A 24,829-nucleotide genomic window follows, 5' to 3' on the forward strand; every position below is an offset into this window, starting at 1 on the left:
TTCGTAACTGTGAAATATTGCAACAGCTTAGACATTAGCATACTAATCCAGGCCCGAGGTCTGGGGAGATTTACACAGAACGTTTTTGATACCATTATTCACACTGCGCATGAAGCTGAGTAAGACTTTCCCCTGAATCAGAGTAATGCCAGATCACATCCACTGGCTGCTGTGCTAAAAATCTAACAATTGTAACATCAGCAATAGTTTGGTATTTTTATTTTTCAAAAATCCAAGGAAGTCAACGTAGCAGTTGCAAATGTATATTTTTATAGAGTCAGGGAGATCAGTTAAAGGCCTGCCTGTCACTTACTAACTCTGTGTCTTTGACAGAAGACTCCATCTCCCTTCGCCTCAGTTCCCAACGATCAAATAAGCAATAGTACGGAGAACAAATGAAGAGGATGGATGTCAGAGAAAGAGATAAGTAACCTGAGGTGTAGCTAAGGCTCAGTGGAAGACTGTCCTGATGATGAATGTGGATAGTCAACACAACTGAGAAATCTCCCCCCAAGAGGAGGTACAGAAGTGTGGACACATTCTTGTCAGCTAGAAGAAGTGTTCTGGCTCATCTCCTCCACCTACCTCAACACACAGAGTAAGAAAATGAGACTCAAATAGGGAAGGTGTTTTTTCCAAGACTATCTCGTTATTCATTGCATGAGAAGGCTAGGGAAAGATATGTTTCTTCTGTTTATCTAATCTAAATTCCATTCCTCAAATAGGATGACCTGAACTTCAAACCACAGTGTCAAGCAGCTAGAGACAAAGCATGTCATGATACAGCAAGAGCTCTCTCCCTTTCTGCCAGAGGAAAGGTTTACGAAATTGTAACAACTGTACAGCCATGAAATGGAGCCTGCTCTGCACTCTCAACTCTCCATGAACACAGGAAGAGTGAAAGCACAGACCAGTGAGAATGGTGACCTCTTTTCATACCACAGACTGCATTAAGGTTAATCTCAATCTAGATTTTCAAGGTCCTCTCATGTCCTTCTGAACATTTCTCTGACCTTAATTTACTATCCATATTCCACATTCATACATAGTGTATACCATTCATGGAAGACTCTGGATATTGCTAGGGAAGAAAGTTAGGGGGGCCTCTCACATAATCCATGAAGTCTCAGGACCTGTCCGCGTGGTATTTACACTGAAGTACTCATTCTTCTAAGATCATGACTAAACCAGGTGTTGTAACAGACATTAGGGTAGTAAATTCATCACTTTGTGGGTAGAGTCATGAATATCAAACGTTTAAGGCCAGCTTCTATCTCATAGAGGCTTCCTCAAACTCTGTCTCAAAAAACAGACAACAAACAAACATCACACAAATATGATATTACGCCTAACTTCCTTACCTATTAGCATCCCCACATAGAGAAAACAAAACAAAACAAAACAAAACAGATCTGCTAGCTTTTAAGGCATGACACCATTATCCAAAAATGGGGTCAAGAAACTTGTATCTTGGGTATTCTAAGTTTCTGGGCTAATGTTCATATACCAGTGAGCACATATTGTGTGAGTTCTTTTGAGATTGGGTTACCTCACTCAGGATGATGCCCTCCAGGTCCACCCATTTGCCTAGGAATTTCATAAATTAATTCTTTTTAATAGCTGAGTAGTACTCCATTGTATAAATGTACCACATTTTCTGTATCCATTCCGCTGTTGAGGGGCATCTGAGTTCTTTCCAGATTCTAGCTATTATAAACAAGGCTGATATGAACATAGTGGAGAATGTGTCCTTCTTATCGGTTGGAACATCTTCTGGATATATGCCCAGGAGAGGTATTGCGGGATCTTCCAGTAGTACTATGTCCAATTTTCTGAGGAACCACTAGATTGATTTCCAGAGTGGTTGTACAAGCCTGCAATCCCAGCAACAATGTGGGCATGTTCCTCTTTCCCCACATCCTCGCCAGCATCTGCTGTCACCTGAATTTTTGATCTTAGCCATTCTGACTGGTGTGAGGTGGAATCTCAGGGATGTTTTGATTTGCATTTCCCTGATGATTAAGGATGTTGAACATTTTTTCAGGTGCTTCTCAGCCATTCGGTATTTCTCAGGTGAGAATTCTTTGTTTAGCTCTGAGCCCCATTTTTTAATGGGGTTATTTGATTTTCTTGAGTCCACCTTCATGAGTTCTTTATATATATTGGATATTAGTCCCCTATCTGATTTAGGATTGGTAAAGATCCTTTCCCAATCTGTTGGTGGCCTTTTTGTCTTATTGACAGTGTCTTTTGCCTTGCAGAAGCTTTGTAATTTTACGAGGTCCCATTTGTCAATTCTTGATCTTACAGCACAAGCCATTGCTGTTCTATTCCGGAATTTTTCTCCTGTGCCCATATTTTTGAGGCTTTCCCCCACTATGTCCTCTACAAGTTTAAGTGTCTCTGGTTTTATGTGTAGTTCCTTGATCCACTTAGATTTGACCTTAGTACAAGGAGAGAAGAATGGATCAATTCACATTCTTCTACATGATAATCGCCAATTGTGCCAGCACCATTTGTTGAAAATGCTATCTTTTTTCCACTAGATGGTTTTAGCTCTCTTGTTAAAGATCAAGTGACAGTAAGTGTGTGGGTCCATTTCTGGGTCTTCAATTCTATTTCATTGGTCTACTTATCTGTCGCTATACCAGTACCATGCAGTTTTTATCATAATTGCACTGTTGTACAGCTTTAGGTCAGGCATGGTGATTCTACCAGTGGTTCTTTAATCATTGAGAAGAGTTTTTGCTATCCTAGTTTTTTGTTATTCCAGATGAATTTGCAAATTGCCCTTTCTAATTCATTGAAGAATTGGGTTGGAATTTTGATGGGGATTGCATTGAATCTGTAGATTGCTTTTGACAAGATAGCCATTTTTACTATGTTGATCCTGCCAATCCATGAGCATGGGAGATCTTTCCATCTTCTAAGATCTTCTTTGATTTCTTTCTTCAGAGACTTGAAGTTCTTATCATACAGAGCTTTCACTTCCTTAGTTAGAGTCACACCAAGGTATTTTATATTATTTGTGACTATTGTGAAGGGTGTTGTTTCCCTAATTTCTTTCTCAGCCTGTTTATCCTTTGTGTAGAGAAAGGCCATTGCCTTGTTTGAGTTAATTTTATATCTAGCTTCTTCACTGAAGCTGTTTATCTGGTTTAGGAGTTCTCTGGTGGAATTTTTACGGTCACTTATATATACTATCATATCATCTACAAATAGTGGTAATTTGTCTTCTTCCTTTCCAATTTGTATCCCATTGATCTTTTGTTGTCAAATTGCTCTGGCTAGGACTTCAAGTACTATACTGAATAGGTAGGGAGAAAGTGGGCAACATTGTCTAGTCCCTGATTTTAGTGGGATTGCTGCCAGCTTCATACCATTTAGTATGATGTTAGCTACTGGTTTCCTGTGGACTGCTTTTATCATATTTAGGTATGGGCCTTGAATTCCTGATCTTTCCAAGACTTTTATCTTGAATGGGTGTTGGATTTTGTCAAATGCTTTCTCAGCATCTAATGAAATGATCATGTGGTTTTTGTCTTTGAGTTTGTTTATATAGTGGATTAAATTGATGGATTTCCGTACATTAAACCATCCCTGTATCCCTGGAATGAAACCTACTTGGCCAGGATGGATGATTGATTTGATGTGTTCTTGGATTCTGTTAGCAATATTTTTATTGAGTATTTTTGCATCGATATTCATAAGGGAAATTGGTCTGAAGTTCTCTATCTTTATAGGGTATTTCTATCTATGGTTTAGGTATCAGAGTAATTGTGACTTCATAGAATGAATTGGGTAGAGTACCTTCTGTTTCTATTTTGTAGAATAGTTTGAGAAGAACTGGAATTAGATCTATATTGAAGGTTTGATAGAACTCTGCACTAAACCCATCTGGTCCTGGGCTTTTTTTTTTTTTTTTGGTTGGGAGTCTATTAATGACTGCTTCTATTTCTTCAGGGGATTTAGACCTGTTTAGCTCATTAATCTGATCCTGATTTAACTTTGGTACCTGGTATCTCCTAGAAATTCGTCCATTTCATCCAGGTTTTCCAGTGTTGTTGAGTATAGCCCTTTATAGAAGGATATGATGGTTTTTTTGGATTTCTTCAGGATCTTTTGTTATGTCTCCCTTTTCATTTCTGATTTTGTTAATTAGGATGCTGTCCCTGTGCACTCTAGTGAGTCTGGCTAAGGGTTTATCTATCTTGTTGATTTTCTCAAAGAACCAGCTCCTCATATGGTTGATTCTTTGAATAGTTCTTCTTGTTTACACTTGATTAATTTCACCACTGAGTCTGATTATTTCCTTCCTTCTAGTCTACTCCTCTTGGGTGATTTTTGCTTCCTTTTGTTCTAGAGATTTTAGGTGTGTTGTCAAGCTTATAGTGTATGCTCTCTCTAGTTTCTTTTTGGAGGCACTCAGAGCTATGAGTTTTCCTCATAGAAATGCTTTCATTTTGTCCCATAAGTTTGGGTATGTTGTGGCTTAATTTTCATTTAACTCTAAAAAGTCTTTAATTTCTTTCTTTATTCCTTCTTTGACCAAGTTATTTTTGAGGAGAGTGTTGTTCAGTTTCCAAATTAATGTTGACTTTCTATTATTTATGTTGTTATTGAAGATCAGCCTAAGTCCACGGTGATCTGATAGGAAGAATGGGACAATTTCAATATTTTTGTATCTGTTTAGGCCTGTTTTGTGACCAATTATATGGTCAATTTCGGGGAAGGTACTATGAGGTGCTGAGAAGAAGGTATATCCTTTTGTTTTAGGATAAAATGTTCTGTAGATATCTGTGAAATCCATTTGTTTCATAACTTCTGTTAGTTTCACTGTGTCTCTGTTTAGTTTCTGTTTCCACGATCTGTCCATTGATGAAAGTGGGGTGTTGAAGTCTCCCACTATTATTGTGTGAGGTACAATGTGTGCTTTGAGCTTTACTAAAGTGTCTTTAATGAATGTGGCTGCCCTTGCATTTGGAGCATAGATATTCAGAATTGAGAGTTCCTTCTATGTCTTTTTATTGGTGAATTGAGTCCGTTGATATTAAGAGATATTAAGGAAAAGTAATTGTTGCTTCCTATTATTTTTGTTGTTAGAGTTGGCATTCTGTTCTTGTGGCTGTCTTCTTTTTGGTTTGTTGAAGGATTAATTTCTTTCTTTTTCTAGGGCGAGGTTTCCATCCTCGTAATTTTTTTTTCTTTTATTATCCTTTGAAGGGATTCGTGGAAAGATATTGTGTGAATTTGGTTTTGTCATGGAATACTTTGTTTTCTTCATCTATGGTAATTGAGAATTTGGCTGGGTATAGTAGCTTGGACTGGCATTTGTGTTCTCTTAGTGTCTGTATAACATCTGTCCATGGTCTTCTGGCTTTCATAGTCTCTGGTGAGAAGTCTGGAGTAATTCTAATAGGCCTGCCTTTATATGTTACTTGACATTTTCCCTTGCTGCTTTTAATATTTTGTCTTTATTTAGTGCATTTGTTGTTCTGATTATTATGTGTCAGGAGGAATTTCTTTTCTGCTTCCGTCTATTTGGAGTTCTGTAGGCTTCTTGTATGTTCATGGGCATCTCTTTCTTTAGGTTTGGGAAGTTTTCTTCTATAATTTTGTTGAAGATATTTGCTGGCCCTTTAAGTTGAAAATCTTCATTCTCATCTACTCCTATTATCCATAGGTTTGGTCTTCTCATTGTGTCCTGGATTTCCTGGATATTTTGAGTTAGGATCTTTTTGAATTTTGCATTTTCTTTTATTGTTGTGTCCATGTTCCCTATAGAATCTTCTGCACCTGAAATTCTCTCTTCCATCCTTTGTATCTGGTGCTGATGCTCACATCTATGGTTTCTGATTTCTTTTCTAGGGTTTCTATCTCCAGAGTTGTCTCCCTTTGGGTTTTCTTTATTGTTTCTATTTCCTTTTTAGATTCTGGATGGTTTTGTTCAATTCCATCTCCTCTTTGGTATTGTTTTCCTGTAACTCTCTAAGGCATTTCTGTGTTTCCTCTTTAAAGGCTTCTAGCTGTTTTCCTGTGTTTTCTTAAAGTCCTCCATCATCATCATAAGTGTCTTTAGATCCATGTCTAGCTTTTCTGCTGTGATGGTATATCCAGGACTTGTTATGGTGGGAGAGTTTAGTTCTGATGATGCCAAGTAACCTTGGTTTCTGTTGCTTCTGTTCTTATGCTTGCCTCCTGTGATCTGATTATCTCAAGTATTTGCTGTCCTCGATATATATGATTGGAGCCTGACCTTCCTATAATCCCAGTTGATTCAGGACTCCTCAGCGTCCAGCTTTCTCTGTGATCTTTTGCTTGTGGGCTCCTGTGAACCTGAGATTCTGGGTGTGTTAGAGTTCTTGGCAGTCAAGTTCCTCTGAGACCCTGAAATACTGGTGTGACCAAGCTCCTTTTATCCTGGGATCCTGTTGTCAAAGATCCTGGGTGTGTTACAGTGCCTGGAAGTGGTGTCTCCTTTGAGGAGCGTGGAGCTGTCTGGTCAGTGGTCCTAAGATCTCATGGAGAGTCCTTTAGGGACTTTGGGGGTGTCCACAGACTCCACACCCAAGGTGCCTCGGTGCTGGTGCCAACTGGAAGGGACTTGTGCAAGGTTGTTTTTCTTACCCATTCTGATTGGTGTGAAGTGTAATCTCAGAATCATTTTGATTTGCATTTCTCTGATGACTAAGGTCTTTGAGCATTTCCTAAAGTGCTTCTCACTCCTTCGAGAGATTCTTCTGTTATTAATTCTTTATATAAGTCTATACCCACTTTTAATTGGTAATTGGATTGTTTGGGGGTTTTTTTGAGGTTAATTTTTGGAGTTTTTAATATATATACATAATACATATATTAGTCCTCTACTGGATGCAGGGTTGCTGAAAATTTTTTTTCCAATCTATAGGTTACTGATTTGTCCTATTGACTGTGTCTTTGCCTTACAGGAGCTTTTCATTTTCATGAGTTCCCATTTAACAATTATTGATCTTAGAGACTGAACCATTGGTGTTCTGTTCAGGAAATTTCAAACTATACCAATGAATTTGAGGTTCTCTCCCATGTTATCTTCTATTAGATTCAGTATATCTGGTTTTATGCTGAGGTCCTTGAACCACTTTCTGCAAGGTGATAAATATGGATCTATTTTCATTCTTCTACATACAGACTGCCAAAAAGACCAGCCATAGGTGTGTGGGTTTACTTCTGTCTTTGATTCTATTCCATAGATTGACCTGTCTGGCTATGAACAAATACCATGTGGTTTTTATCACTATTGCTTTGTAGTACAGCTTGAAGTCTGGGATGGATTTTCCCCTAGAAGTTCTTTTATTGTGAAGAATTGTTCTGGCTATCCTGGGTTTTTTGCTTTTCCATATGAAGTTGAGAATTGCTTTCTTCATTGATGAAGAATTATGTTGGAATTTTCATGGGAATTGAATTGAATCTGGATATTGCTTTTCTTTTTTTTTAATTTTTAATATTTTTTATTACGTATTTTCCTCAATTACATTTCCAATGCTATCCCAAAAGTCCCCCATACCCTTTCCCCAACTTCCCTATCCACCCATTCCCATTTTTTTGGCCCTGGCGTTCCCCTGTACTGGGGCATATAAAGTTTGTGTGTCCAATGGGCCTTCTTAATACGACCATTTTCACTGTGTTAATCCTGCCTATCTGTGAGCATGAGCATGGGAGATCTTTCTCTATTCTGAGGTCTTCTTCAATTTCTTTTTCAGTTATTTGAATTTCTTGTCATGAAGATCTTTCACTTACTTAGTAAAAGTTGCACCAAGACATTTTATACTCTTTGTGGCTATTGTGAAGGGTATTCATTCCCTAATTTCTTTCTCAGCCTGTTTATCATGTGCACAAAGGAAGGATATGAAATTGTTTGAGTTGATTTTATATCCCACCACTTTGCTGAAGTTGTTTATCAGCTGTAGGAGTTCTCTGGTGGAGTCTTTGGGGTCACTTATGTATACTATCATATCATCTGCAAATAGCGATACTTTGACTTCCTACTTTCCAATTTCTATCTCCTTGATCTCCCTTTGTTTTCTAATTGCTCAAGCTAGAAATTTGTGTACTATATTGAATAGGTAGGGAGAGAGTGGGAAATCTTGTCTTGTTATGGATTTTGGTAGAATTGCTTCTAGTTTATCTCCATTTAAATTGATATTGGCTATTGGTTTGCTGTATATTGGTTTTATTATTTTTCAATATGTTCCAAGAATTCTTGATCTTTCCAAGACTTTTAACATGAAGGAGTGTTGTATTTTGTCGAATGCTTTTTCAGCTAATGAAATGATCATGTGGATTTTTTCCTTGAGTTTGTTTATATATTGTATTACATTGATGGATTTTTGTGTATTGAACCATCCCTGCATCCCTAGCATGAAGCCTAGTTGATCATGGTGAATGATAGTTTTGATGTGTTTTTGAATTCTGTTTGCAAGAATTTTATTGAGTATTTTTGCAACAATATTCATAAGCAAAATTGGTCTGAAGTTCTCTTTCTTTGTTGGATCTTTTTGTGGCTTAGGGTATCAGAGTAGCTACTGCTTCATTGAATTTATTAGGTAATTTTTCTACTGTTTCTATTTTGTGGAGTAGTTTGTGGAGTATTGGTATTAGCTCTTCTTTGAAGGTCTGATAGAATTCCAAACTAAAACCACTTGTCTCTGGCCATTTTTTGGTTGGGAGGCTTTTAAGGCGTTTATTGTCATGGTGGAAAGTGGATGAACAAAACCATACCCCACTTCTCAGGGTGGTCCTGAGGTTAAATGCCTTTTGCATGAATGAGTGTCTGGCAAGGAAAGCTTATTAACCAAGTCTCCAGGCCTCATTAAAATGGAGATCTGTCTTGAGCCTATGTGACCACAAGTCACATAATCACAAGTTCCCTGTGGAGGGGATTGGGGGATTGTCCTTACATGACTGAAGGCCACAAATCTATTGGAAGTTCTGGCTAGTAACAGGGGCCTAGTGCCCAGGAACCAGGTGAGGTGCCCACTATCCCTTCAAGGTCACTAGGGTTTTGAACCTTAGCTCAGCTGAGAGCAAGGCAACCTTTTACCGTCCCACATCCATTGGTAAGAGTGGAGTATTGATGTATTCCACTATTATTGTGTGGAGTTCAATGTGTGCTTTGGGCTTTAGTAAACTTTCTTTTATGAATGTGGATTCTTCTTGTTTGGGACATAGATGTTCAGAATTGAGATTTCTTCTTGGTGGATTTTTTTTTCTTTAATGAATATGAAGTGTCCTTCCTCATCTTAATTAATAACTTTTGGTTGAACATCTATTTTATTGTCTATTAGAATGGCAACTTCTGCTTGTTTCTTGGAAGCATTTACTTGAAACACCTTTTTCCAGATTTCCAGGCTTTTACTTTGAGGTAGGGATTGCCTTTGTCACTGAGGCATGTTTCACTGAGGCAAAATGCTGGATTGTGTTTAATTATCCATCCGTTAGCCTGTGTCTTTTTATTAGGGAACTGAAACCATTGATGTTGAGAAACATGAAACAGATGATTGTTAGTTCCCGTTATTTTTGTTGCTTGAAGTGATATGTGTGAATGATTCTCTTCTTTAGGGTTTGTTGTGAAATGTCTAATTTCTTGTTTCCTTGGGTGTAGTTCCCTTTTTGTGTTGGAGATTTCCTTCCAGTATCATACATAGGGCTAGATTAGTAGAAAGATATTGTTTAAATTTTGTTTTGTTGTGGAACATCTTCATTTCTTCATCTATGATGATTGAGAGTTTTGTGGGATAAAGTATCCTTGGCTGGCATTTGTTATCTCTTAAGGTCTAGATGACACCTCTCCAGGATCTTCTGGCTTTCATAATCTGGCAAGAAGTCTGGTGTAATTCTGATAGATCTGCCTTTATTGCTACTTGGCCGTTTTCCCTTACAACTTTTATTATTCTTTCTTTTTTCTGTGCATTTAGTGTATTTTTATTATTATGTAACAAGAGAATTTTCTTTTCTGGTCCAGTCTATTTAGTATTCTTTAGTCTTCTTATATATTTATGGCCATCTCTTTCTTTAGGTTAGGGAAATTTTCTTCTATGGTTTTGTTGAAGATAATTTCTAGCCTTTGAGCTGGTATTCTTCACCCTCTTCTATTCCTGTTATTATTAAGTTTGCTCTTTTCATTGTGCCATGAATTTCCTAAATATTTTATGTTAAGAGCTTTGGACACTTTGTATTTTCTTTGAATGACATGTCAATATTTTCTGTGGTATCTTTTATGCCTGAGATTCTCTCTTCTATCTCTTGTATTCTCTTGGTGATGCTTACATCTATAGCTCCTGATCTCTTTCTTGCCTCCATTTGTGTTTTCTTTATTGTTTCTATTTCCATTTTTAGTTCTTGGACTATTCCTTCATCTGCTTGATTGTATTTTCCTGTATTTCTTTAAGGGAATTGTTTGTTTCTTCTTAAGGGCTTCTACCTGTTTCCCTGCCTTTTCCTGTAGCTCTTTAAAGATGTTATTTATATCCTCTTTAAAAACCTCTATCATCTCCATGAGATGGGATTTTATGTCATTGTTTTGGCTTTCATTTTCAGGCATGTTAGGGTATCCAGGGCTTGCTGTTGTGTGAAAACTGGGTTCAGGTGGTGCTGAATTGCATTGGGTTCTGTTTCTTATAATCTTGTTCTTGCCTGTGTCCATCTGGTTATCTCTGGTGTTAACTAGCCAAAGTGTCTCTTGAGCCTGCCTCCTTGGAGGCAAGTAGAGCTCTGTGATATGGGTTAGAGCCTGTTTCCTTGGAGGCAAGCAATGCTGTGTCTGCTTAAGGCAGGCATCCTGTGTCTCTGGTTAGAGCAGGCTTTTGTGTTCCTGATTACTGTGGACCTCCTGGGAGGCAGACAGACTGTAGGGTGTGGGAGAATATTGAGCCTGATGATCTTGCCCAGGTGGAAAAGTGAACCAGAAAGAAGGTATAGCTCTGCATGCCAGGGCAGGTCCAGCTTCAGCTGGGCTTTGTGGGTGTCCCAGATGGTATGACTGTTTGCATGAGATTCTCACCAGTGTCCTTGGTTACTGCATATCTCATGGGAGACACACAGGCTGTAGGGTATAGGAAGGTGTGGGTCTGCTGATCTGGTCTGGGAGGGGAATCAGAACTGAAGGAAGATGGAGCTGGAGGCCAGGTGGTATGTATCAGATTAGCTAGGCTCAGTGGGTGTACCGGCTAGCTTGGGTATTTGGGTGAAATTCCCACCTGACCCCATGAAATTTTCACTCTTTATGTTAACATGTGCCTTGAGAGTGGCATTGATCCAATCTTGTTTACGCAACCATTTCTAGGAACAGCAATTTCATAGCAGGCTCTGGTGTTGTAGCGCTTATAATCCTGTCATTCATTCTTCCTCAATGTTCCCTGAGCCATAGATGGAGAAGCTTTGATGTAGATGTATCCACAGGGTCTGAGCTTTCCCACAATTCGATTATCTCTGTTTTATATCCAATTGTGGTTTTCTATGATGATCTCCGCTTATTGTAAAGAGAGGATTCTATGACAGGACATAGAGGTTTATCTGTGATTTAGAATGCAGTAAGGAGTTATGCTGGACTAGCATAGAGCAGGTACAAGGCATGATTTCCCTCCTGTTAAATGGGCCCTGAGACCAATGAGACAGCTGTCGGATGACACTACAATGTGAGTGCCACTTATTGCACTTTCAGTTATATCCTGCCATGCTGGTAATTACTGTAGTACATAGGTATTACAGCTGTGTTGGACTGTGTAACTGCTTCCCTCCCTCATAGTATTTTCAGAAACTATGAAGCTAGACTGCAGAAAAGAGGCTTTCAACTTGAAGGCTTTAAAACCCTCCATGTGCAGTCTTTTTACCAATTGGGGCCTAACCTCAATGCCTGAGAGACAACCAATAGTTACATTGATAATTTATAGTTTTAGGAGTCACTTGCACTGTCCTGACCAATAGTTGAAGTGGAGGTTTCTCATGCCTAGTACTTGGCATTGTGTTAGCATATGGTGCTTGTGAAGAGTATTGCAAGCTGAAGTGGCTTAACTTCCTCTATATGCATGTGAGTATGTGCACATGGAATATAAGTTTAGGTAAATATAAAACAATATGATTTCTTGGGGGATTTATTATTATTACTTTTTTTTTTTTTTTTTTTTTTTTTTTTACAATCCGGTTGTTACTCCCTCCCGGTCTGCCCTCCCATATTTTCACATACCATTCCTTCTCCCCACCCCTATCTCCAGGAGATCCTCACATCCTACCAAACCTCCCCACTCCCTGGAGCCTCAAGTCTCTTTAGGGTTGGGCACATCTTCTCCCACTGAGGCCAGACCAGCCAGACCTCTGCTGTATATGTGACAAGGGCCTCAGACCAGCTTCAATATGCTACCTGGTTAGTGGCTCAGATTCTGAGAAATCTCAGGGATCCAGGTTAGTTGAGACTGCTGGTCTTGCTATGGGGTCATGCTCTTCCTTCTTCTAGTCTTTCCTTAATTCAACAACAGGGGTCCCTGACTTCTGGCAATCATTGGATTAGATGTAAGCATCTGTATCTGTCTCAGTCAGCTGTTTGGTGGGCCTCTAGGAGGACAGCCATGTTAGGCTCCTGTCTGTAAGCACACCATACTGTCAGTAATAGTTTCAGGTCTTGGGGCCTTCTTTAGATGGATGCCAACTTGGGCTGGGCATTGAACTGCCTTACCTTCAGTCTCTTCTTCATTTTTGTCCCTGCAGTTCTTACAGAGAGGAACAATTCTGGGTCAGTTTTTGACTATGGGGTGGCAACCCCATCCCTCCACATGATGTCCTGTCTTTCTACTGGAGGTGGACTCTATGAGTTCCCTCTCCTCACTGTTGGGTACTTCATCTAGAACCCTGATCGTATCTCACCTCCCAGGTTTCTGGTACTTTCCAGGGGGTCTCCCATCCTCCCAACCGCCCCCACCCCAGTTCCATATTTCCATTCATTCTGCTGGCCCTCAGAAGAATATCTCCCCTGCCATACCTGATCCTGTTTCTCTTTCCCCCTCCCTCTCTCCCACTCAGTTTCCTCCTACCCTCTGCTTCCCATGATTGTTTTCTTCTCCCTCCCAAGTGGGATTGAAGCATTCTAACTTGGGCCCTTCAGATGGTTGAGCTTTATTAGTTCTCTGGATTGTATCTTGGGATTCTGTTTTGGTTTTTGTTTGTTTGTTTGTTCTAGGTGATTTCCCACTTTCTCTTGTATTAGATTCAGCCTATCTGGTTTTATGTTGATGTCTTTGACTCACTTGGACTTGAGCTTTGTGCAAGGTGACAAATATGGATCTATTTTAATTTTTCTTTTTCTTTGTGGTTGTAAAATATTTATTTTCTGAGTAAACTAAGCAGACATGAAACAGGGCACGTGGGAAAGAAATATATGTTCTTCAAAAACAGGTTTTGCAAAGGTGTTTTATGAAAATAACCACATTTGTTGATTTTCTCAAAGAACCACCTCCTGGTTTTGTTGATTCTTTGTTTAGTTCTCTTTGTTTCTACTTTGTTGATTTCAGCCCTGAGTTTATTTCAAACTGCCTTCTACTCCTCTTGGGTGTGTTTGCTTCTTTTTGTTCTAGGGCTTTCAGATTTGCTGTTAAGTTGCTAGTATAGGACCCCTCCAATTTATTTGTGAGGGTATTTGGTGCTGTGAAGTTTCCTCTTAGCACCACTTTCACTGTGTCCCATAAGTTTGGTTTTGTTGTGTTATCATTTTATTTGAGTGCAAGGATGTCTTTAACTTCTTTTTTTATTTCTTCTCTGACAAAGTTATTATTCAGAATAGAGATATTCATTTACCATGGGTATGTGAGTTTTTTGTTGTTTTTGTTGTTATTGAAGTCTAGCTTTAGTCCATGGTGATCTGGTAGGATCCATGGGATTATTTCAATTATCTTGTATCTGTTGAGGCTAGTTTTGTGACCAATTATATAGTCAGTTTTGGAGAAGATTCCACGAAATGCAAAGAAAAAGGTATATTCTTTTGTTTTAGGGTGAAATGTTCTGTCTATATCTGTTAAATCCATTTGGTTCATAAATATTGTTAGTTTCACTGTCTCTCTATTTAGTTTTTGTTTCCATGATCTGTCCATTGGTGATAATGGGGAGTTGAAATTGCCCACTAATATTGTGTGGGATTCAATGTGTGCTTTGAGCTTAAGTGAAGTTTCTGTTACAAATGTGTGTGCCCTTGCATTTTGGGCATAAATGTTCAGAATTGAGACTTTCTCTTGGTGGAATTTTCCTTTGACGAATATGAAGTGGTGTTCCCCATCTTGCTTGATAACTTTTTGTTGAAAGTCTATTTTATTGTATATTAGAATTGCAACTCCAGCTTGTTTCTTGGGACCATTTTCTTGGAAGACTTTTTTCCAGCCTTTAGTCTGTGGTAGTGACTATCTTTTGTCCTTGGTGTGTTTCTTGTATGTAACAAAATGCAGAATCCTGTTTGTGTAGCCAGTCTGTTGGTAATGTCTTTTTATTGGGGGATTGAGTCTGTTGATATTGAGAGATACTAAAGACAGATGATTAGTAGTTCCTGTTATGTTTGCTATTGTTCTTTGCATTGTGTGTATGTGATTCTCCTTTTTTGTTTTGTTGTGAGATGTTTAATTTCTTTATTCTTTGGTGTAGGTACCCTCCTTGTGTTGGAGGTTTCCTTCTATAATCCTATGTAAGGCTGAATTGGTAGATAAATATTGTTTAAATTTGGTTTTGTACAGGAATATTTTGGTTACTCAATCTATGATGATTGAAGTTTTACCGGGTATATTAGCTTGGGCTGGCATTTGTATTCTCCTAGGGTCTGCATGACCTCTGTCCAGGCTCTTCTGGCTTTTAGGGTCTCTGTTGAGAAGCCTGGTGGGATTCTGATATTTATATGTTACTTGATATTTATATAGTCTGAATTTATATGTTACTTGGACTTTTTCCCCTTATAAATTTAATAAATATTCTTTGTTCTGTGCATTTAGTGTTTTCATTTATTTTGTGACAAGAGGATTTTCTTTTCTAATTTATTTGATATTCTATATTCTTTCTGTACATTCATGGCTATCTTTCTTTAGGTTGGGGAAGTTTTCATCTATGATTTTGTTGAAGATGTTTTCTGGTCCTTTTAGCTGGATATCTTTGTTCTCCTCTATTCTTATTATTGTTAGGTTTGGTATTTACCTTGTGTCCTGGATTTTCTGGATGTTTTAGGTTAGGAGTTTTTATGTTTTGAATTTTCTTTGACCATTTGGTCAATATCTTCTATGGTATCTTCTAAGCCTGAGATTCTCTAGTCTATCTCTTGCATTCTGTTGTTGATGCTTGCATCCGTAGCTCCCAACCTCTTTCTTAGGTTTTCCATTCCCAGGTTTGCCTCCATTTACGTTTTCTTTACTGTTTTTACTTCCATTTTAGGTCTTAGACTTCTGTGTTCAATTCCTTCATCTGTTTGATTGTGTTTTTCTGTATTTCTTTAAAGAGTTTATTTGTTTCCTTTTTATGGGCTTCTACCTCCTTTCCTGTATTTCTTTCAGGGAGTTATTTATATCTTCCTTAAAGAACTATATTATCTTCATAAGATAGGATTTTAGGTCAGCATCATGGTTTTCAGGTATATTGGGGTACCCAAGGCTTGCTGTGGTAGGAGAAATGGGTTCTGATGGTGCCAAAGTATATTGACTTCTGTTGCTTATGGCTTGTGGTTGCCTCTCCCTATCTGGTTATCTCTGGTGTTAACTGCATGGGTGTCTCTTTCTGGAGCCTGCCTCCTGTGTCCTTGGGTTGCTGCAGGTCTCTTAGCAGACCTGGAGCCCTGACTGCACCAGATCTCCTTGGAATACTTCATACTGTGGAATCTGTTGCCCTAGGTGCAGCAGATCTCCTGGAGACTTTTAGACTGTGGGATCTCCAGAGGGGCAGACATGCTGTGCCCTGTTTCCCTGGGTGCAGCAGATCTCTTGGGAGGCATTCAGAATGTAGGGTCTTCAGAAGGGCAAACAAGTTGAACCATTGGGGTTTTATCTAATAAACTTGGTCTTATTTTTCCCTCCTTCTGTGTTGCCCTATTTCCCTCTTCCCAATTACTTCACTTCTCATTTTTATGTAATATTTTAGTCTCCATGTTGCTAAGTGGAAGACATTGAGAACATAAATTTGGGAATAATATGAGAATTCATGTTGGATAGTGGTAAAGTTGTGGTTTTAAGTAGATTTGGTACCATGGGTATCTATGCTGATCATCTAGATTAAGCATCTGACTAGGGAACTGTTAGGTTACTTGTCTGCCTAGCCACTGGAGTGCCTACACTGCCATGCTCAGGAGAGGCAAAACACAGCCTGTTATACAGTACCCAGTCCATGTTTGTCCAGGTGGGATCTGGAACAGATGATGCGGTTCTCAGCCTCCTCTGTACCCAGAAGTCACTGGGAACCACAGAGAGTTGGGAACAGTGGTCTGCAGATCTGTTTCCCCTATATGCACCAGACAGGAAAGGGATGGTTAAGCCCCAGATGAAGGAGAGGTGGTGTGAGGGAATCTGGTTTGGTTCCAAGTGACTTCTGCGAGTACGGAGCAGCTAAAAGAAAAAAGGCTTTCTCCTTGAGAATTAGGTGCAGCTCTTTATGATGATGGCTTCCCCGTGACCTCATATCACCCACACCCTATGCCTGACTGTGATCTTTGATGAAGAAGATAGTTCTTGTTTGTACAAACTACTTTATTTGATGGTGGATGTAAATGCATATATCTTACTCAGGGCAAATTGGGGATTAAATACCTTTTGTGGGAAGAAATGCCCAGGAATGGAAGTTTCATTGGCAAAACACTCTGGGCCTACTTAGATACCACTTTAGCTTAGAGAGATCCAGGATTTTTTTGCTACATGACCTAAATATGCTACATGACCTATTGTCATGGTCCTCTCAGTGGGATGTCATGGTTATGTGTTCAGCAGGTAGTTTGGAAGGGAGCTGGCCTCATGCCTAACATTGTCAGTTCTGATATCTTCTGGAATTTGGGCTGGCTCAATCTTACCAGTTCTTCTGTCTCGGGGCACACACTTGCCCCACAGGGAACTCTTAGGGATAATAAATAGGAGTATGATTTGCACATGATAAAGTTAACTCACTTCTTTCTTAACTTTGAGGTTTCATTGAGTGGAAAGAGGCAGGGCTGCACAGTCCCTAGGATACCCTGCTCTTTGGTATTCCCATATCTGCAGCATTCTGCAGGAGATTATTCCTCTTGAGGATTGGCACTGCTTTGCTGCACAGAGGGGATAAGATGACACCAAGCCCCAATGCATACCTGTTCTGGCTTGTACCCAATCACTAACTTTGCCTTGAATGGAATAAACTTTAAAGTGTGGTGTGTGCCCAACATGGTCAACTTCCTCCTTGTCCCTTCCTGTTATTTCCACTCACCACTTAGTGATGCACTTATCACAAAATTGTTTTAGTCATAATTTTATGGAATTATAATCCCTTTGAGATTACATGCAGGTAATCATTCAGGGGACCTGGCCTAGCTTGCCTTGAGAGTCATGTGACATGTTTTTTCAGTTTAGAGTTCATAGTCATTGCGGCACAGTATGTCTTCTAGTTCATGAGAGACTGATGTACTCCCTCAGGCAGTGAAGTGGTCAGGCCTCCTTGAGTTTCTCTGTATGTTCCCTTAGAAGCCAAGGAAACATGAAAACTTGACAAGACAATTGGTCTTAGACATTAATCTTGTGCACCCAGTGTAGCTTCCAAACATCATTGTATCCTGGGAACTACAACAGTATTGATTCTGGCCACTGTCATTATATTCTGTTTCTGATAAAGGTACAAAAAGGAGGATTGCTATCAATAAAATTGTCACAGGCTCAGTCTTGCTGTACCCTCTCCAGCCCAAGCCTAATTCATCCATCGTGGCCATATCAGGTGACCATGGCTCACTAAGTAAACACAGATGCTTACAAGTATGGGCATCATTTATGACTTCAAAAGTAGTGCCTGATCTAAGTAAACAACTCATGCCTAATGTACATAATGTATGATTTAATTGACCAAAAAGGGTATAAGCATAGTATGATACTAAATTCCATTCTATGCTCCTGGAATTTTAAAGAATTATATTTCCATTAAATGGAAACCAATGCTATGTAAGCATTTAAAACAGTGAGCATAGAATAGGAGTGTAGGCATCAAGAGGCTTATGGGCACTTTTGTCAATCTACATATCACACAGACAGGTGCTATGACTTGAGATTCATATTCATTCTTTCATTCCTCTCTCTCTCTCTCTCTCTCTCTCTCTCTCTCTCTCTCTCTCTCTCTCTCTCCATTCTCTTCCTCTCTCTGTTTTTTCTCTCCGTTTAAATGTCTCAACATTAAAAAAAGAGCTTGGTGATTTTTACTAGGAATTATTGCACTTTAAATATAAAACAATCCTGATAAGCTTGTCTTGATAAATGTCTTTAAAATACCAATAGCTAAAGGAGAGTTGGGGTCTGATATTTCTCCAAAGTGAATCATTGACAGAAATCAAATTTAGTATTCCTTTGTTCAGAGAACAAATGAGTGATATCTCTCAGACTAGAAAATGCTAGTAATATTGTCAGTCATTCACCTGAATATCATGTAGTACATAGTGAAACCTGGAAAATTAAGATTTCTGGAAAGCTCTTAATTTTTTCTATCTATGTCCATTCTCAGCTTTCCTAACAACATGTCTAAGTTCTGACAGTTAACAACTAATGCCTGAAATATTCCAAAGGCAAAATCAATTTTTATAGACTGTTATTTTATTCATACATTTAAACTGATCGAAAGGTTTCTATAGGAGCTTAATGGGTGACTTTTAGACATAGCTTGGCATTCAAAATCCTCTCCTACTCCCTTTGACATTATCCCTATACCTCAGGCTCTGACCACATGCCTGGCCTGAGCATTCTTGATCTCTAGAGTTAACAGAACCTGGTTCATTTGTTATGTTTTTCACACGATAGGCTTCATCAACACAAAGAAATACCCCTTTCCTTAGTCATACACCATAGATTAACATAGTTCTGAGTTTGTAGTCATAAATATTTCTTCATTATACTTTCTTGAATATATTATGCTTAAAAAGAGAACATATCTATTTTCCATGTTAGTTCCCTTTACAGCGCCTATGACATAGTAAACTATACACAGAATAGTTAAGTAATAATTAAACAATTGCAGTATGTAAGGTCTTATATTTTATTCTTTTTGTTGTTGTTACTGTTTTTGACACAGGGTCTCACTATGAAATCCTGGAACATTTTCATCTTTCTATGTAGACCAGGCTGGCCTCAACCTCACAAAGATCTATCTGTTTCTGCCTACTGTGTACTAGAATAAAAAGTATACTCAGATACTCCTCAGCAGATTACATTCTTTACTAGCTGCATAGAAAATTGACAGATTTGAAATCTGAGTCTATCTATTGTATATATTAAATCAACATCTTGACTATTAATTTGGTGACTAGTGTAATACAATACATAATATAATACATTAAATAGTCAGTGAATATCCTTTACAGTTTTTGTTACATGAATAAGTAATCAATTGAATCACAGTGTGTCTGCATTTGTGAATGCCTAGGTGTCATATATTACAACATTCTTTAATAGAGAGCAACTAATTATGTTTAGTTCCATTTTATTTTTAATGTAATAACAAAGCTGCAGAATGAAAACATTAAGAAGAGGAAGTGTTCTAATCTCCTAAAGCCATGAACTAACAGAATTGGGTTCTTTAAATGTTCTTATGGGTTATCAGAGATTGTCAGGTGCGATTATACAAATCAGAAGCATAGTGTATGATACGCTCTGTTGAGTTCAAAGTCTGTTCTCTCTTTGAAGCATTTTGTTCTCAATAATAGACCCTTGCGGCTAGTTTATTCCTTAGTACAGATTTTAAATGTTAGTATGAGAAGACTGTCCCAGGATGATCTCCTCAAACCCCCACAGTGTTCTAAGCCAGTCACTCTCATTAGTGTGAGTGCACGTGGTGATAAGATCCAGGAGGCATTTATGGGACTCTAAAAACCTCCTCAGGACATGCTGTCAGTCAAGATTCTACTCAACCATTTTGGTTCTCTCTCTGGTGTTAGTTTCTCTTTTTTTCTGTAGCATTTATTCGCACTTGACCCTCTGTTTTAGAAAGTGCACACAAGTCAGTATTCCAGACATCCCAGGGACTTGAAGAGCTGATCTAATGCCTGTGTTGCAAGATGAAAAACAGAAGAATTTTGTTGAACCTATAAAAAGGATGACATTTTGCCTGGCCCTGAGCTGTTCTCTTCAGAATTGAAGCTTTTGCAGCTTGTGGCTCTTTGATTTGTGAGCTGAAGAGCATCATATCTCGGCCATTACTGAGTCATAAAAGTTCTTTGCCTCTTCCCAGCTCATTTTATTTAAAAGGAAAAAGAGAAATGCTTTATCTTACAGAATGCGTTTTCTTTTTATTTTCCTTCATTTTGGAGCATTGCGTGAATGGATTCTATAAGGTTTTGGGGAAAACGTATGTAAATGGTCATTTGAAAAGACCATTCGGCCGATGCAAGGAGGTCATTTTGTGGTGGCTAGATTGGAATAGGTGTCACGAGAATAGAGCATTCTGCAGCACTTTTTCTGCCAAATCAACTTGTGAAAGGCCAGAACCTTGTACACATTATTTATTCTCATCATCCATAAAAGAGTAATAGAGAGCCACATAGCACATCCAGGTCAGGGTCTGGCTTAACCACCAAGTATTGACTGATGAGGGATGGAATAAGCTGAGTATGAAGGAAGTAATGTCATTAAAATTCCCTCTGCATTCAAACACTTTGAACAAGAGAGAGAACCGTGCAGCGATTTCAGCGACATTTGAAGTTGTAATTTCTGGCTAAACTGTATTATCTTTTAATGAAACCCTATCCGTTGCATAATTATTCCTCTATTCAACAAACATGTTTAGTGATTTTCAATGTCAGTCACTCTTCTAGCTGCTGAAAATCAATAGCTCAGGCGCCTTCTTCCTTAAGGCAGCTTCAATCTATTTATAAAACCAGTATATCACAGTGATACACCTTGCTTAAAGGATCATTCTAGGCATGTCCCCATATTTACTGCAACATCATTTCAAATGAAAAGACTAGCAGGGCCTTGTGCCCAGAAAAAGGATAAAGAAAACAAATGTCTCACATAGTTAATTTTTAAAAATTAGTATTTCCTGGCTTTTATGGGGTTTGTTGTACTTGAAGGCTTATCAAATCTCTGCCACTTAGTAAATTATTTTCTCATCCTGAATAAATATTTATTTCTGTGCACAATTTTGTATTCTTGTATTAGAGGCATTCCCTTAAGTGCAGAGCTCAAGGCCCTGAACCCAAGTCAAATTGTGATGTAGACTGAACCTGTGTGATATGCATAATCTCATAGGATAGAACCAGGCTTGAAGGTTGAACAGTGCATTGAAGTTTCTATTATTACTGCAATTCTTTCTTTGTTTCCTCTTTGTTTTCCTCTGCCAAGGACAAGTGTTTTCTGTAGAATCACAACACTCATGATAATCACTAGCTTACGTGTGTGTGTGTGTGTGTGTGTGTGTGTGTGTGTGAGAGAGAGAGAGAGAGAGAGAGAGAGAGAGAGAGAGAGAGAGAGAGAGAGAGAGCTCACACACATGTAAATACTTACATGTGTGAAGGTGAATGTGGAGACCAGAAGTTAATGTCAGGTGTCTTTGTCAACTAAAATTTTAATTTTAATTGAATTTTTGAGACAAGGTCTCTACTGAACCAAAAACTTACTGGATGGGCAGATTGGGTTGCCAGCAAGGTCTAGGAACCCTTTTGTCTCTGGTTTTCCACATCTGAGATTATAATCATGTGAATCACAGCTTTTTAATGAGCTCAAGGGATGCTAACTTTAGTCCTAGGATAGAACCATAAATGATTTGTTGACCTAGTTATCAATCCAGTCCTAAGTTCCATTTCTAATAGCTGTTTCCATACATACAATATCAAATCATTTCAGGAGTGCTATGTGAAGCTTGCTCTTTGTTTAATTTTGGCCAAGATCTACAGGCACTTGTATGAAGTATGAATTTCTTTAGCAACTCAGTTTCTTGTCTAGTGAAAGAAGTGACTCAGAGGTTAAGCACAATGGATGCTCTTGCATCAGACATGATTTGAACTCCAAGCACCCACATTGCAGTTCAAAAAAAAGTATGTATATATATTTTTAAAAGTGTATATATATATATATATATATATATATATATATATATATGTGTGTGTGTGTGTGTGTGTGTGTGTGTGTGTGTGTGTGTGTGTAGTTTCCAGTTCCTAGGAACCCAAGCCCCTCTTCTGGTCTCCATGAATACAAGGCAGCTATGTGGTACATGCCATAAATACAGGCAAAACACACAATAACATAAAATAAAATTGTAACAACTATTTTTAAGCAACTTTGTAAAATCTGAAGCCATTTATAAATTAGCCACATAGGTATAGTCAAAACAGTCAAGTAGAGGTGAAAATGATGCACATGTAAATGTTGATCATTTCTTACTTCATTTTGAAATCCTTTTAGGACACAGGATACACATAACACTGACGTGACCAGCTTTTCAAACTGGTGGGCAAAGTCACAGGGAGATTTAGATATACTTTACAGAAAGATGTCCTTAAGAATATCCTCATTCTCTCTCCCCCTCCCCCTCTCATTCTCTTCCTCCCTTTCTCCTAGGTTAACTAGAGAATTTCTTCAGGATCTTTGAGTACTTGGAATGGGAAAAAATATAGTTTTCATTTGTTTCAAAAATCCTAAATATGGTGACCAGACCCAGTGCAGCCTAGTCAGAAAGAAGATATCCATCTGTTACCCTTGGGAGCTTTGAAACTGAGCCAGAGCAGAGATCGAAGACGAGCTTCAAGGAAGAACTTTTAACTTCATGTTAATCATTTGGTACTCAGTGATAAGAAAAAAAATGAAGAACGAGTGATCAAAATACAGACCAGCCTTGGAAGCACTTATTTCTCTAAAATATGCTTCAGAACTACACAGCAGTGAAGAGATTCCTTTTCAGGTTAAAGTCAACACAGTCTTCTACATTTAATAAGCACATGTGTAAGCTGCAACTTGATGCATTTGGCAAAAGCCAGTAAGTATAAAGTGGTGTAATACAAAATTGTAGCAGTGAGGTTCCCTGGCTGCAGAGCCTCACAGTCTGTGTTCACACCCTGACTGCCTAGCCATGCTGATGCCCAGTGATCTTTGATGTGTAATTGAGTCACCATAATACTTGATCACTTGAGAAGATAATACAAAATTAATGAGAGGATCTACCTTATAAGATTGCTGTAACAAATGAATGATTTCTGTGGGGATACAATCCCAGTATTTGGCAGATAAGATGTACTCCATAGAATAAACTGTCCCATTAAAAGTCAAGGCACCCATCTCAGTACCTATCTTGTATACTAGTATAGTTTCTTATGATGAAATTGGCAGTTAATAGGAAGTGAAAAATTTTGACAGTTGCCATAGAGACTTAAAGGATGCTTTACCTCATAAAACACAAAACAATTCTTATAGTGACAATCACAAAGCCCTTCAAAAAGAAAAATACACACCAGTTTTGTTGCTGGCCATAAACAGTTGACATAGTCCCTTAATATCAGACCAAATTTTCATAGAAACTGAAGCTGTAGGGCTGGCTTACAGTTGAGAGGTTTAGTCCATTGTCATCATGGTGGGAAGCACAGCATCATGCAGGCAGACATGGTGCTGGAAATATAGCTGAGAGTTCTTCATCCAGATCTACAGCCATCAAGAAGAGAGTGTGTGCCACCCTGGACCTGGCATAAGCATCTGAGGCCCCAAAGCCCACACTCAGTGGCACACTTCTTTAAACAAAGCCACACCTCCCAATAGTGCTACTCCTTATGGGCCTATGGGGGCTATTTTTATTCAAGCTCCAACAATTGATCATTTCAACTGGGAATGAAATTAAAAAAATTTACAGTGATTCCCCAAGCCTGAGTTTTCATCATCTCCTGGTGGTACAATAAAGGAACTGGAATATGATAAAGCAAAAACTAAAACAGTAACTAGAAGCCATCCTAAATAGATCCACAATAATGGCAGTGTATAGAGAGAATCACAAACTTAGGTACCAGAGAAGACAGTCAGCAGTAGCTAGGCATTTAGGATTGTAGAGCACTTTGCTGAATGGAGAGTAGCAACTTTGGAGTAGCTGGTTGTCCACAGTGGAAAGCAGTCAGAGTACAGGTCAGCTGTCCTGTGGAGTTCTATAGACCTTGCTTCTTAAACTGATTTGCCAAGGTACCTGTTTTGAAAATTCTGGTGCTGTTGGGTTTCTGGGCTTTTTTACCTTTCTATTTGTTCTGATAACACAGTCTCTATTTAGTGGAGGGCTTCGAAGTCTGTACCTAAAAGGAAATTAGAAACATCTTCAACCTTAGATAAATTTAAAGGAACATCTTCTATCCTTAGATAAATTTGAACACTGTGATGGATGGCGTTTTATGCAAAGAAAAAAAAAGAAAAAAAAAAAACTCTACATTTTTATTTTCTAATCAGTAAATATAGCCAGTAAAGACTCAGGAGATAACTCAGTTGATAAAGTGTTCGGGTATAGATAATAATGATGGTGGTGGTGGTATGAGTACATACGGGGGGGAGGGTGGGAGACGGTAGCTGTGTAGGGGCAAGAGACATACCTCCACCCTGATACCTGCTGCAGCCTCTTTTCCGAGACCACCATAGAGGTCAAAGAAAATTGCATTCTTTATTTT

The 24,829-nt window shown here is 38.6% G+C and overlaps 1 long non-coding RNA gene across 1 annotated transcript; it reads left to right on the forward strand.

The window, feature by feature from the left end:
- Positions 1–324: 324 nt before the first annotated feature.
- Positions 325–22,808, forward strand: Gm46885. The gene is made up of 3 exons (XR_001784535.1): positions 325–598; positions 726–955; positions 22,758–22,808. It is a non-coding gene; the product is annotated as a predicted gene, 46885 (long non-coding RNA).
- Positions 22,809–24,829: the final 2,021 nt, after the last annotated feature.

The sequence above is a fragment of the Mus musculus genome, chromosome 4, assembly GCF_000001635.26.
Source record: "Mus musculus strain C57BL/6J chromosome 4, GRCm38.p6 C57BL/6J".
NCBI lineage: Eukaryota > Metazoa > Chordata > Mammalia > Rodentia > Muridae > Mus > Mus musculus.